This window comes from Miscanthus floridulus, chromosome 1 (assembly GCF_019320115.1).
Source record: "Miscanthus floridulus cultivar M001 chromosome 1, ASM1932011v1, whole genome shotgun sequence".
NCBI classification, from domain to species: Eukaryota; Viridiplantae; Streptophyta; class Magnoliopsida; order Poales; family Poaceae; genus Miscanthus; species Miscanthus floridulus.
Window position 1 is genome coordinate 65250767 of NC_089580.1, and position 13327 is coordinate 65264093.

The 13327-nt window shown below is 44.2% G+C and overlaps 1 pseudogene; it reads left to right on the plus strand.

Moving 5' to 3' along the window:
- Positions 1-7217: 7217 nt before the first annotated feature.
- LOC136458081 (putative cyclic nucleotide-gated ion channel 15) lies at positions 7218-12857 on the plus strand (annotated as a pseudogene).
- Positions 12858-13327: the final 470 nt, after the last annotated feature.

A 13327-nucleotide genomic window follows, 5' to 3' on the forward strand; every position in this document is an offset into this window, starting at 1 on the left:
ATTTTATCCAAATATATTCATGTAGGGTCTTTTTTTTGAAGGATTTGTTGTAGGATATATAATGGTCAAATAGGAACTCAATTTTGATACCCAGTTTATAAACTAAGCGTTTTTTAGTTTATCAAAAATATCACATGTTTCTTCATTTGTGAACTTTGAATATACAGATATAATATATTAATGTTGCTAAAGTAATATGAGCATTACATATTTTTTTCCGGGAAGACTATCTTCAAACTTTATATCATAGCATCAGAGATCGCCTGTAGAAGAAGAAAATAAATTCTTATCATTTCGGAAATAGTAATGGTTATATGAGCAATAAGACACGTATACTTACATTTCATAATGGCTTATACTTATATTATTAACATAGAATTTTCTCATATGATGAATGACTACATGGTTGATCACATGGTACATAGGATCACAACATCACGCACCGACACCGCCCCGGCCCGCCTCACGTCGTCGTCGTCGTCAGCACGCCGGCCCGCCTCACGTCATCGTCGTCAGCACACCGGCCACCGCGCCGACACGTATATATACGTCATTTGTATTCATATGCATTTCGTCCATGCGTTTCTATGTATACGGCGGAGCACCGCCGCCCTCGTTCACCCATGTGTACAGACATATATACGGCGGAGTGGAGCACCGCCACTCTTGTCACACCGCCCTTTCTCGTGCCCTAATTCGCCCTAGTACCGACGTAGTTCGTCCTAGTGTGGCGAATTGCGTCCGTGATCGAGGGGCAAGATTTAATAATGCATATTGTTTGTAGATTTTACGCATGTAATAAGCAAAGATTTGACGTACTATATATTGGTTTTGTTTTTTGAAGCTAGATGGCCGACCCGAGAAATATGGATGAGGAGGAGTTGATGATGAATTTGATCAACACTGGCACTCAAGTTGCCGGCGATGATGGTGCTAAAAATAACGTGCAAGAGGATGTAGATGACGGGAGTCAGTACTTAGCTCTTGAACAAAATGAGCAACAACATATTGGCCAAGTATATATTTTTTATTATTAGCTATATATATATATATTATCATATGTCTTATGTGTGCTCATGACATTAAAAATAATGTTTATGTTTTGTAGCCCTCTGGATCGACATCAACAACTACAACGAAGAGTAAAAATGTTCGAGGTCCCAAAAAGCCATTGGAGGGTCGCTTCATCATCTCGGAGTTCAATGTGGATACAGGAGAACCGGGGGGGCCGAATAAAATGAAATTTGTGCACCACTGTGGTTACCTTGTACGGGACCGGCTCCCGATTAGTACCCGTGAATGGAAGAAGAAGACCAATGCTCCTCATATCAGTTTTGTCTCCGATCGTGACAAGGCGTTAATTTGGAATGATGTCTTGGTACATTTCACGCTCCAAACAGATGATTATGATGATATAATAGATGGTGATGAATTGAAGGAGCGAGTTAGGGATTGGGCAATGAAGAAGATGGCCACCCAGTTTCAGACTTGGAAGAAACACCTATACACGACGTATGTCAAGAAGAACATAGCACCAGATTTTACTGTCCCAGGCCCGATCTCAAAGCAGAGGCCCTATTGGGATGAGTTTGTACAGTACAAGACTTCAGAAGAGGGTGTGAGTCGGGTGATAAAGAACCAACGTAATGCCCAACAGAAGACATACCACCATACCTTGGGATCAGGTGGCTACCCGACTGCCATTAAGAAGTGGAACAAAATGGAAGCAGACCTTCTTGCCAAGGGTATCAGACCAGAATCACTCGAGTGGGGAGAACGTGCAAAGAATTGGTTTTTCGCTCATGGGGGAACACTAGACCAGGAGACAGGGAAGTGCGTTTATGGCGCAAGACTGCAAGAAGCAGCAGAAAGATTGTTTTATGCTCAGAGAGCTGCTGCTAGTGGTGAGTTCAGGCCCAACAGAGAGAAGGATGAGCTGACATACGCCATCGGGACTATTGAACATGGTGGCCGAACTAGAGGCAAAGGAAGTGTCTCGTGGGAGCATGGATTCCCTCAGGACAGACCTTCCTACAGAAGTCGCCAGAGAAAGAAGGAAGAAGAGGCACACCGGCTCCAGAGGTTGGAGGAAGCGGTGCGTGAAGCACAGGAGCGGGAAAAAAACCTTGAAGCGAGAATGCAGGAGGAAATCAAAAGGCAAGTGCAAATAGCAGTGAGTGCAAGCAAGCAGGCATCAGAGCCAGGAATCAACATTAGCCAATCTGTTCAGTTGAAAAGCAGCTGCGCTTCCACGGAGATACCAAATCAAGGGGACACAGGACTGCGCTTCCCTGTGGATGACGTCACTGAACCTTGTACAACGTGTGAGCTACACATTCCGAAGGAGAATTCCACAATCAAGGTGGCTATCGGTCTTGTTAATCCTATCGACCGAACCAAGACACCAAGGATTCATGGGAATATAATCCAAGAAGGATATGCCACCATCTCGGTAGATAAAGCTGAAAAAGGTTTTAGTGATTTGCCTCTTGACATTCCTGGAGGTGATGGCGAGAAGACTCTAGGAGAAGCGGAGAAGACATTCATTCTATGGCGCAAGCGCTACATCATCATTCCAGGGATGTCGGCTCCACCTCCTTCTGAACTACCTCACCATAGGTACGTGCGGATGAAAACACTACATCATTAATTTGTATTGGCTTAAATAATTAACAATCTGCTCATAATAATATGTCATTCCTTTTTTTGTAGCAGATCCTCCCCCAACCTAAATCCAATTGTTCAATCGCCAGATCATCATAGTGCTCTGTACGATGACATTGTGTTGGAAGACGAGGCTGCATCCACACCCTCTCCAAGGAGGTCTCCAACGCCACAGCCGCCACCTCCAAGGAGGTCTCCAACGCCGCTGCCAACACCTCCAAGGAGGTCTCCAACGCCTCCCCCGCCCCCGCCTACCAAGAAGCCTAGCAAGAGGCCAGCCCCTCAAACGAAGAATCAGTCCCCGCCTGCAAAGAAAGCCACCGTGAAACTAAGGGCTATTCCCAAAATAATATCTGAAGAGAAGGAAGAAGGAACTGATGCATATAAAAAAGACATGTCTAGATTCTATGACAAACTTAAAATGAATCAAGAAGCAAGGAGAAACCCAGAGAAACCGTACTTCTTCGTAGCTCCGGATATTTTAAGAAAAAAGGTGACTTCTTACCAGCATCAACAGCGGGAATCTCGTAAGCCGTCCAAATCAACGTTATCAGACTATGACCGCACTCTCACCAAGTCAATTGAGGCGGCACAGAAAAAGAAGCGGGCAGGGAAAGGAGTTGCCCAACTCGGACAACAAGCGCACCAATCAATCCCCCCGCTAGTTGTTGGTAATGAATATGGTTCGAATTTAGGATTAATGCATCAGGCAAACATACCTCCGGATGTCGATTTGGATCACCTTGGTGAATTTCTTGATGAGACTGGTCTCGACCTTTACCAGATGTTTGGTGATGGAAAAATTGAGAGTGCGGCGGAGGTTGATATTTGGAAGAAAAAATTTGTACTAGGCCAGAGTCTATACAACCCTCAAGCCTTATCTGATCTGGGGACGCAAATGTACCTGCTAAACAAGTGGTACATGCAGGCGTCTACCAGTGGAGACTTCTGCGTTGGTGTCAGAATTAGAGACGAACATTGGTTCCGTGGCGATGATGTTATGTATGTTGACTTTGCAGAATTTCATCAACTATGCCACCTTACCTCTCTGGACAAAGTTATCATTAGCTGCTATTGCCTGTAAGTAATAATTCTTTCGATCTATTATTAAACTCATCATATGTGTGCATATGCATATAAATTATCCTAACAAGTACTATATATATGCAGATTTACAATGACAGAGCTCAGAAAGGAAGGCTGCAATGAAATTGGTTTTGTTGATCCCCATATAGTATTCAAAGACCCAATTACTCCAATGACTAATTGGAAGTCTGAGTCAGAGAGTAACATCATGAACTTCTTAGTGAACCAACGCCACAAGAAGGATATACTCTTTCCCTATAACTTCAAGTGAGTGTTAATCATGTCGATCATAGCCTTAATGGCTCATATGTTGATTCTAGTTAATTAATGAGTGTTATGCGTTATATCCTATAAACACATGCAGCAATCACTGGATATTGATGGACATCGATCTGGTGAAAAGTCACTTGATAATCTATGACTCGATGAGAAAACCACAACAAGACTACCAAGATATGATAGATATTATCCAGAGGTAATTTCGGGATCTCTAGCAACTATATATACACACAAACATGATGATTAACTATATCTGATGACGTGGCAAATTTTTTATTGGGCAGTGTTTGGAAAACCTTTATTGAGAAGCAACACATGGAAAAATGCAAAGCGCCACTGAATGTAATCCCATTGAAAGTAAGTCCCCTGAATCGCATCATCTTTATTAATTAAACATATAGCTTTCACCGGATCACCAGATTGGATGACAAATCTTTTTCTCGTAAAGTGGTGTCTGAGGCAGGAACAGGAGAACAACTACTGTGGTTACTATGTTTGCAAGTTTATCAAGGTGCTCTCCCAAAGAACTCCTACAGAGAGACTCAAAGTACGTTAAAAATACACTATATATTCATTTAATTATTATTATTGATTGTGTTACTATGTCTTTATATATATATATATATGTACATATATTAATTTATTTTCCTTTAATTCAAACCTGTAGACTCGATGGTTGGAGGAAAAGGTCATACGGCAAGACCAAATCAAAGCAATTCAAGAGTCTATAGCCGGATTTTTTAATGAGCAGGTCATCGATTCCAAGGGCGAGTTCTACTTTGACCCAACACTGCCATTGAAGCCAAGCTAGAGGATGAGAAGAAACTTGTTATGTCACAACAACTATAATGCAATCTTTTGTAATATATGCACATGAAATAATATAATGTAAAATACACATATGCATGCATGCATGTAAATATATATATGATGCATGCATATATATATATATATATATATATATATATATATATATATATTTCTATGCTTGAATTGTGTGATTTAATACGTTCATTGTGCTTGAACCGAAACATACTATATGCGCATATAAATGTATAATTAGCAGTGTACAATACGATTTTGAAAACCTATTTTGAAAAGAAAACAAAAAAATGAAAAGAAAAGAAAAAAGAAAAAAAACCTTTAGTCTCGGTTCGTATTACCAACTGGGACTAAAGGTGTCGGCCATCGTGGCATGTCAGGAGGCACCTTTAGTCCCGGTTGGTGTTACCCACCGGGACTAAAGGTCCTCCTTTAGTCCCGGTTCCTGACCCGGGACTAAAGGACCCCCCCTTTAGTCCCGGATGCTTGCTCCCGGGTGGGGAACCGGGACTAGAGGGGGTTCCCCACCGGGAGTAAAGCTCGGTTCTCTACCAGTGATCAGACTTCACAACATTGTTGGACGTACAAACACGCGGGGTTCTAACCCGTATGAGTATATGTCATGAGTCCAAATCAAGTACGGATCACAAGAGATGCATATGCACTTTAAAATGTAGAAAGATGGACAGAAGGATTACGGGGTCACTCTTCAATACTCCATGCGTTCCAAATTGTAAGTCATACTGTCTTTTCTAAATATATAGTTTTACTATGTGTCTAGCAATGTATATCTTATACGTAACAAAAACTATGTATCTAGTAATCTAGAAAAGCTGGAATAGCTTGTAATTTGAAACGTATGAAGTACTAAGTAACAATAATAATATACGTACTATACATGTATAGATATTTGAAACGGATGAAGTATTAATAAGTAACAATAATAATATCCCCTACATAATATACATGTATAGATATATATAGACATGACTTCATGCAAATACGTCTGCGTAGTTATAATACGCAAAGGTTTGGTGTGAGAGAAAAATACTGTTCTGGCTGGAAATTTATGATCGTTTACGAAAAGCGAACAAGCCCATCATCATTAGGTTACTGATGAAATCGAATGCAAAATTAATCCTCATGATCCGATTGGCTACTTAATTTAATAGCGATAGATCGTCATTGTTACCGCGCATTATTGACTAACTTGAAACGGTAGAAAAACCTACTATACGTTTCCGTTTTCAAACATCGCAGCACCAGCACCATATTAAAACTCCAATTACTTTATACTCCTATAGGCTACCATACACGGTCTGGCCGTATATTAGTACGCAGCAGAGGAGGCTATATAGGACAGTGAAAGATATAAACGGTGGAGCGCCCATATGCAAATATTACCCAGTATCTTTGACTCTTTGTTGACGATGAAAAGAAAGAACGAAGCAGGAAACAAATTAAAAGGGGCGAGCGACAAGAACCAGCAGTGGGTACGTGAGTGATGGTCGCGTCACGAGCTGACGTTGCATGAATTGGGCGAGGCCGGCTGAAAAGGCAGTAGCCCTGGCATCTTTGCCCAAACCGGAAAGCGGTGAGCATCCACGAAGCTTCGCCCTCCAAAATGTATACAATATTTTTTTTGACAAAGCCAAAACGTAACAGTACGTAGGTTAATATATATTTCGCCCTCCAAAATGTATACAATATTTTTTTTCGACAAAGCCAAAATGTAACGTTACTTTATGCAAAATGTAACGATAATATATATTTCATAATTAATCTAATAATACTTATTTTATATCATAAATGTTAATACTATTTCATATAACTTTAGTCAATGTTTAAATTATTTATCTCAAATCTCGAATTGTTTGTCTCCTTAAAGCCTGAGAATTGCATTTTTTTTTGTTTACCGAAGGAGTAGAGTAGTTGCTAAGGTCTACTATGGAGCAATCGATAATCACCTGCTGCTCCGTCTGCTCTCACAGTAGAGAACATTCATATGAACCTCCCCGGCCCTGCTTGGACACAGTGCCGGCCCTAAGGGGTGGGCAGGAGGTGCGACGGCCGAGGGCCCTCGCGGGATGGGGGCTCAAGCCCAAGTATATAATACTCCATATCCTTTAGCTATAGTCCATTAGGATTTAAGATTAATGAGAAGATGCAGTGGCCCATCAGCAAAAGGAGTTGTCGGCCTCTTTCTTCTCGGGAGGCAAGGAGCCGAGCCACCAACACCCGCACACGCGCACATAGCGATCGCGAGTCGCGACTTCCGGACTTCTGGCGAGACAGGAGACTGCGAGAGACGCAGCGCCGATCACCAGTTCACCACGCGATCACCAGCGCAGATCACCGAGACACCGATGCTCGAGTTCCAGTCTTCCAGAAGCCAGACGACGGCGTTCCAGACGACGGCGGCGACCAGGCAGCTGAAGCAGGGCTCGACGAAGACGACGACATCTGATCTTGGTTATTGCCTTCTGACCTTTTTGTGATTTGTGAATCTTGGTTCTGAATAAGTTCATATCCAAATTGTCTAGGCCCTAGGTTTTTTTTCCTTGTTCAATTTTTGTCTAATACTTTGTACTCATATAGTTATGTTTTACTTGTAATTTAGGTCAGGTGTTAGAATTTTAGAAACATTTGTCAAGAGGGGCCATCGCGACAAGTTTGCCAGGGGCCCTCCGGCACTGCTTGGACACGTACCATCCGCACTTCCGCAGACCGCAGACTGGTCCATCTCTAGTGGACACTGCATGCATGCATGCGCCTGTGGCGCCACTGCTCTCTGCACAGCTGCATGCAAACCGCAAAGCAGAAGAAAAAGAAAGGACTCGCGAGTGTCGAACTCGATCATACATACGTGTCGCTGTGGCAGCGCAGCGATGGATATATATGGAGAGCACCCAACCCAACGCGGCGGGCGTATGTATAGTATAGCGATCATATAATCCGACGGTTGAGCCGGATCGGAGCGGAGATGCGTCGATGATCAAAAGGGCGCTGAGAGAACGGAAGGACGAAGCAAGCAACTCGCAATGCCTTGCCCGTTTCGGCAAGCTAGCTACCTAAAGGAGTGTGGAACTCTACAGTAGCGGATATAGCATGAAAATCTATGGGGGCTTAAGTTCACACCGGACAAAAACATTAAGCTCAGCTCAACGCTTCAGCATCGTCTTTAACCTCAGCTCAACGCTCAAACTCCTCCTTTCCATCCTTCAACGCTTCAGCCACGATAGGGGGCTCGAGCCCCCCTATGGGGGCTTAAGTTCACACGGGGACAAAAACATCAAGCTCAGCTCAACGCTTCAGCATCGTCTTTAACCTCAGCTCAACGCTCAAGCTCCTCCTTTAGGGGGCTCGAGCCCCCCTATGGGGGCTTAAGTTCACATGGGGACAAAAACATCAAACTCAGCTCAACGCTTCATCATCGTCTTTAACCTCAGCTCAACGCTCAAGCTCCTCCTTTCCATCCTTCAACGCTTCAGACTAATTCCATTCCATGTACTAGTGGGAGACATAAGTTGATGTTGACCGAGGCCTCATTTGGCTGTCCGTGTATATTATAGTGTGAATAGTCCCACCCGTGTATTGGATGAATCCACGCCATCCACCCAATACACGCACGATTTGACAACCACGTGTAAACTTTGGGGTGGACCGGTGGTTCCCAGCTGCTCCAGCGGCCAGAGCCTCGACGCATCGTCACAGTATGCATGATGGATTATCAAATGTGTACAGAACTACTAATATATTATGTATGCATGTGAGAAATAAAAAAAATTCAAACTTAAGCTTATTGAGTTCAAAGACTACTAGAAAAATGAAATACTTAACAAAAGAGTGAGTAAAAATCAATATAAAAAAGATCCAGAAAAATAAAAAAAATAACCAAAGAAAGAAAATATCAGAAAAGAAAATCCAACATCTGTAATTCTAAAAACCCTGCTTTGAAATTAAAAAAGAAAACACGAGAGCAGAATTTCACATAGAAAATAGAGAAATTAACATGCATGCGCATGGCTGAACATATTACACATTCATGAAATATTTATAGGTGAACTAGAATCATTGATTCAACACTGACCATCCAAGTAAAAACAGCACACACCAGACATACAAACCCAAGTATTGGACCGTAATAGATAACTTTGATAGCTAAGTCTGCTACGGAGGTATAATTTGAAGTCTACTAGTAGTTCCATCAATGAATAATTTCTTTGACATAAAACATCCAAGCAAAAGACAGTCAAGTATTTGACAATAATAGATAAATTTGGAGACAACTCCAACAGCAGCATATTTCCCTCTACTTCCATTGAAGTTTTTTTCCCTGCATCACCTGAAACAAAAGTACAAGGCAAAAGATTAATTGGCTCCATATCTGCGGTGGCAATCTGACTGCTAGCAACACAGAGAAACTAGAGAACAGAGCTAATAAGGAAGCTTGAAAAGCAACACAGAGAAACTAGAGAACAGAGCTAATAAGGAAGCTTGCAAATTCCAGGAATTTAGAACTGCTGCAAGTGCACTTGTTCATACAATAGGAAATGAATTAATTCTTCAAATATTTGTGAACGATTGCTTGACTAAAATATTTACTATTATGAAAGTGACACAACACAGAAAGATGCAATGCTGCTTCACTGGAACAGCGGAACTGCACTAAAACAGAAAAACTCTGAACTTTCTGAAGAAACAGACAGAGATTGCATTTTCTACTAATCTTCGGAACTACTGCTACCTACTCCCTCCGTTTCAAAAATAGAGTCGCTATGTGAATCGTGCTAGTCAAACTTTCTCAACTTTAACCAGGTTCGTAGAAAATATGTGCAATATTTATATCTCCAAATAAGTTTATTATGAAAGTATATTCAACGATCTACCTAATGATACTAATTATGTACCATAAATATTAATATTTTATTAAATATATTTGGTCAAAGTTAAAAGTTGCTGATTTTTTTGAAGATAGAATAACTCTTTTTTTGGACAGAGGGAGTATCTGATAACTGATTGCAATAAGGGACTAAGGCAAAACACCATACATGCAGGAGCTGATCCACAAATACATTAAATAGGACCAGCAAAGAATAGTTGGCAACACAGTAACACAAGGAAGGAGGGTTCAGAGAAGTGACACAAGGAACCTTGCAGAAAATATGTGCTTGTCATGTCACAGTCCTCACAAATCACAAGGCAAATTGGCTTCCAGGGAGGAATCGGAAGACAAATCACAAGGCAAAATATGTGTTAATCACGCTGAACGCACCAGGGAGGAATCGGAAGGAAGCATGCAATAGAGATGTTGCTCTATAAATACCGCAGGTTCCCTCCACTCCACCTCTCCCCTCTCCCCTCTCCGCCTGTGGAACAAGATCTTCCTGTCCGCCTGCCTGCTGTCGCTGTTCGTGGACCCGCTGTTCCTGTACCTGACGGCCACGCAGCGGAACAACGTGTGCATCGAGTTCAGGTACTCGCTGGCGCTCACGCTCTCCATGATCCGCTCGCTGCTGGACCTCTTCTACGCCGCCCACATCCTGTTCTGCTTCCGCAGTGGCGGATCTAGGATGAAAATTTAGGAGGTTTTTTCACACGGGGACGAAGATATTAAGCTCAGCTCAATGCTTTATCATCGTCTTCAACCTCAGCTCAACGCTCAAGCTCCTCCTTTCCATCCTTCAATTGCAGAAAAATTTAGGAGGCTGAGGGGGGCTCCACAGGCTCAGCCACGGTAGGGGGGCTCGAGCCCCCCAGCCCCGGTGGCATATCCGCCCCTGCGCTTCCGCACCGCCTTCATATATCGTGCCATCGTTGCGCGTTCGGGCAAGGCGAGCTCACCATCCTCATCCAGCCCTACAAGATCGCCACGCGGTACCTTGCCGGACGTTCTGGTTCGACCTCGTCTCCGCGCTGCCCCTGCCGCAGGTTGGTCAGTCTAGGCAGCTAGCCGCCATTGATGTCTGTCTGTTGCAAGAACTGAACCAAGCTATACTATCCATCGGTTTGGTTTGTCATGCATGCAGTTCGTGATCTGGATCGTCATACCTAAGCTGAATGAGGCGCTGACGGACGGCGAACAGGAAGAGCATCCGCTTGATCAGCATCATCTTCCAGTACCTCCCGCGGCTGTTCCAGATCTTCCCGCTCTCAAGCCAGATCGTCATGGCGGAGACGGCGTGGTACTGCGCCGCGTACAACCTGATCCTCTACATGCTCGCAAGCCACGTACGTACTTCAATTCCATCGCCTCTATATATCTCTGGGTTCATCCTTTCAGATTTCTTTTGCGGTGCCACCGGGGGGCGGGGGGAGGGGGGCTCGAGCCCCCCTACCGTGGCTGAGTCTGTGGAGCCCCCTTAATCCTCTCTAATTTTTTTTGTCATTGGAGTATGAAAAGGAGGAGCTTGAGTGTTGAGCTGAGGTTGAAGACGATACTAGAGCGTTGAGCTGATCTTGATGTCTTTGTCCCCGTGAACTTAAAGCCCCTTAGATTTTCATCCTTGATCCGCCACTGATAGATAGATATGCTGATTTTTATTTTCTTTTCTTTTTGGACGACGGAACCGGACGATTATGTACAGGTGCTGGGAGCGCTGTGGTATCTCTTCTCAGTGCAGAGGCAGGAGGCGTGCCTGCTGGAGAGCCCGACGTGCCAGACCATGTTCTTCGACTGCAAGGCGTTGAGCAGCAACCGGACGATCTGGTATGAGCTGAGCAACATCACAAGCCTGTGCGCGCCGGGCAACGGGTTCTACCCATTCGGCATCTACGCGTAGGCGCTGAGCTCACGTCGTCGTCCTTCACCCACAAGTACTTCTACTGCTTCTGGTGGGGACTCAAGAACATGAGGTGGGCAGTTAGATGTTTCGATCATGCAAACTTTTAAGCTGAGATTAATTAATTTACTTCTAACTTGTGTTTCAATAAATAAATGGAGAGCAGCTTTAGGACAGAATCTGTCGACGAGCTTGTTCATCGGCGAAATAACCTTCGCAATCGTCATCGGCGTTCTTGGGTTGGTGCTGTTTGGTCTCCTCATCGGCAACATGCAAATAAGTCTGCAGAGGCTAAAATCCGTGGCGACTAAGGATCTGTGTGAATGATCATCTGATATGTCTTGGTTCTGCGTGGTCGATAAATAACAACAGTCTTATCTCCAAGCAACGATGGTGCGGCTGGAGGAGTGGCGGAAGAAGCGGACGGACATCGAGCGGTGGATGCACCACCGCCAAATCCCCACCGCCAAATCCCCACCGCTGAAGCAGTGCGTCCGGAGGTACCACCGGTACCCAGCGGCGGATCTAGGAAAAATTTTAGGGAGGGCTAAACAAAAGTGCGACAGCAACATAGTCGTCTTCTACCTCCGACTGCTGCTCGACAAGTCTTAGCTCCACCTACACAATAAAATTTTGCCTAAAAATTCAGGGGCTCCACTGCTCCGGCATCGGTAGAAATTCAGCCCTACCGTTGAATCCGCCACTGCCAGTACCAGTGGGTGGTGGCCACACGCGGCCTTGATGAGGAGGCCCTGCTCCAGGACCTCCTCATGGACATCAAGCAACACCGCTGCCTGAACCTTGTCCGGAGTGTGCCCCTGTTCGACGAGATGGACGAGCGGATGCTGGAGGCAATCTGCGAGCGGCTGAGGCCGGCGTTGTACACGCACGGCATGCGGTTGGTGCGGTGCCGCGGCCTCCTCGCCCTCGCCCTCCTCCTCCTTCCCGCCCTCATGGCCTCCGCATCAGCGCAGCCGGCGGTGTGCGAGGACAACTTCTTCACCTCGCGGCCCGGGTGCGCGGTCGCCACGGCGAACGGTTCCCAAGGTATGCTTCTTGTTGCACCTCTTGCATTTGTGACTTGCTATTGTTCATTTCCTTGCATTTCCTTGCATTTGTGGCTGGTGGCCGCCTCCTCCCCTTGCAGTTTTATTGTCTTAAAAGCCTATTCTCAAGTGAAGTGTATCTAAATATGCAGTTGGACAAAGGAGCTTGCAGAAGTGAACACTCCAAAAGCACAAAGGTGATGAAATAGTTGTGATTCAACTCTTGCAGCCCTAATTTGAAGATGAGGTGCCAGAATTCAGTATGTGTTTTTATTCAATCCACAGCCTGCCAAGTAGTTGTACTTTTATGTCATCTCTTGGTATACATGTTTACGATCTTATTTCTCTTCTCCTGTGAAAGGATGTACATTTGTGCAGCAGTAATGTTAGTAGACATCTGACTTGGCTAAAGTACATTTGAGTTGTCATAGAGCAACACTTGACTCAATTACATTTACATATGTGTAAGTTAATGAATAGTATCCTACAAACTGTGAATACTTGCTATAGAGTACCACACTTCACTCTATTCAACGTTTTGCTGTACATTTAAACCACACAAATATATACAGTACTATATACCAGGCACGAAGACCCACTGCACGCGCGTACCGTTCTAGTAGTAGTAGTATAGTATCTTAACCGCCG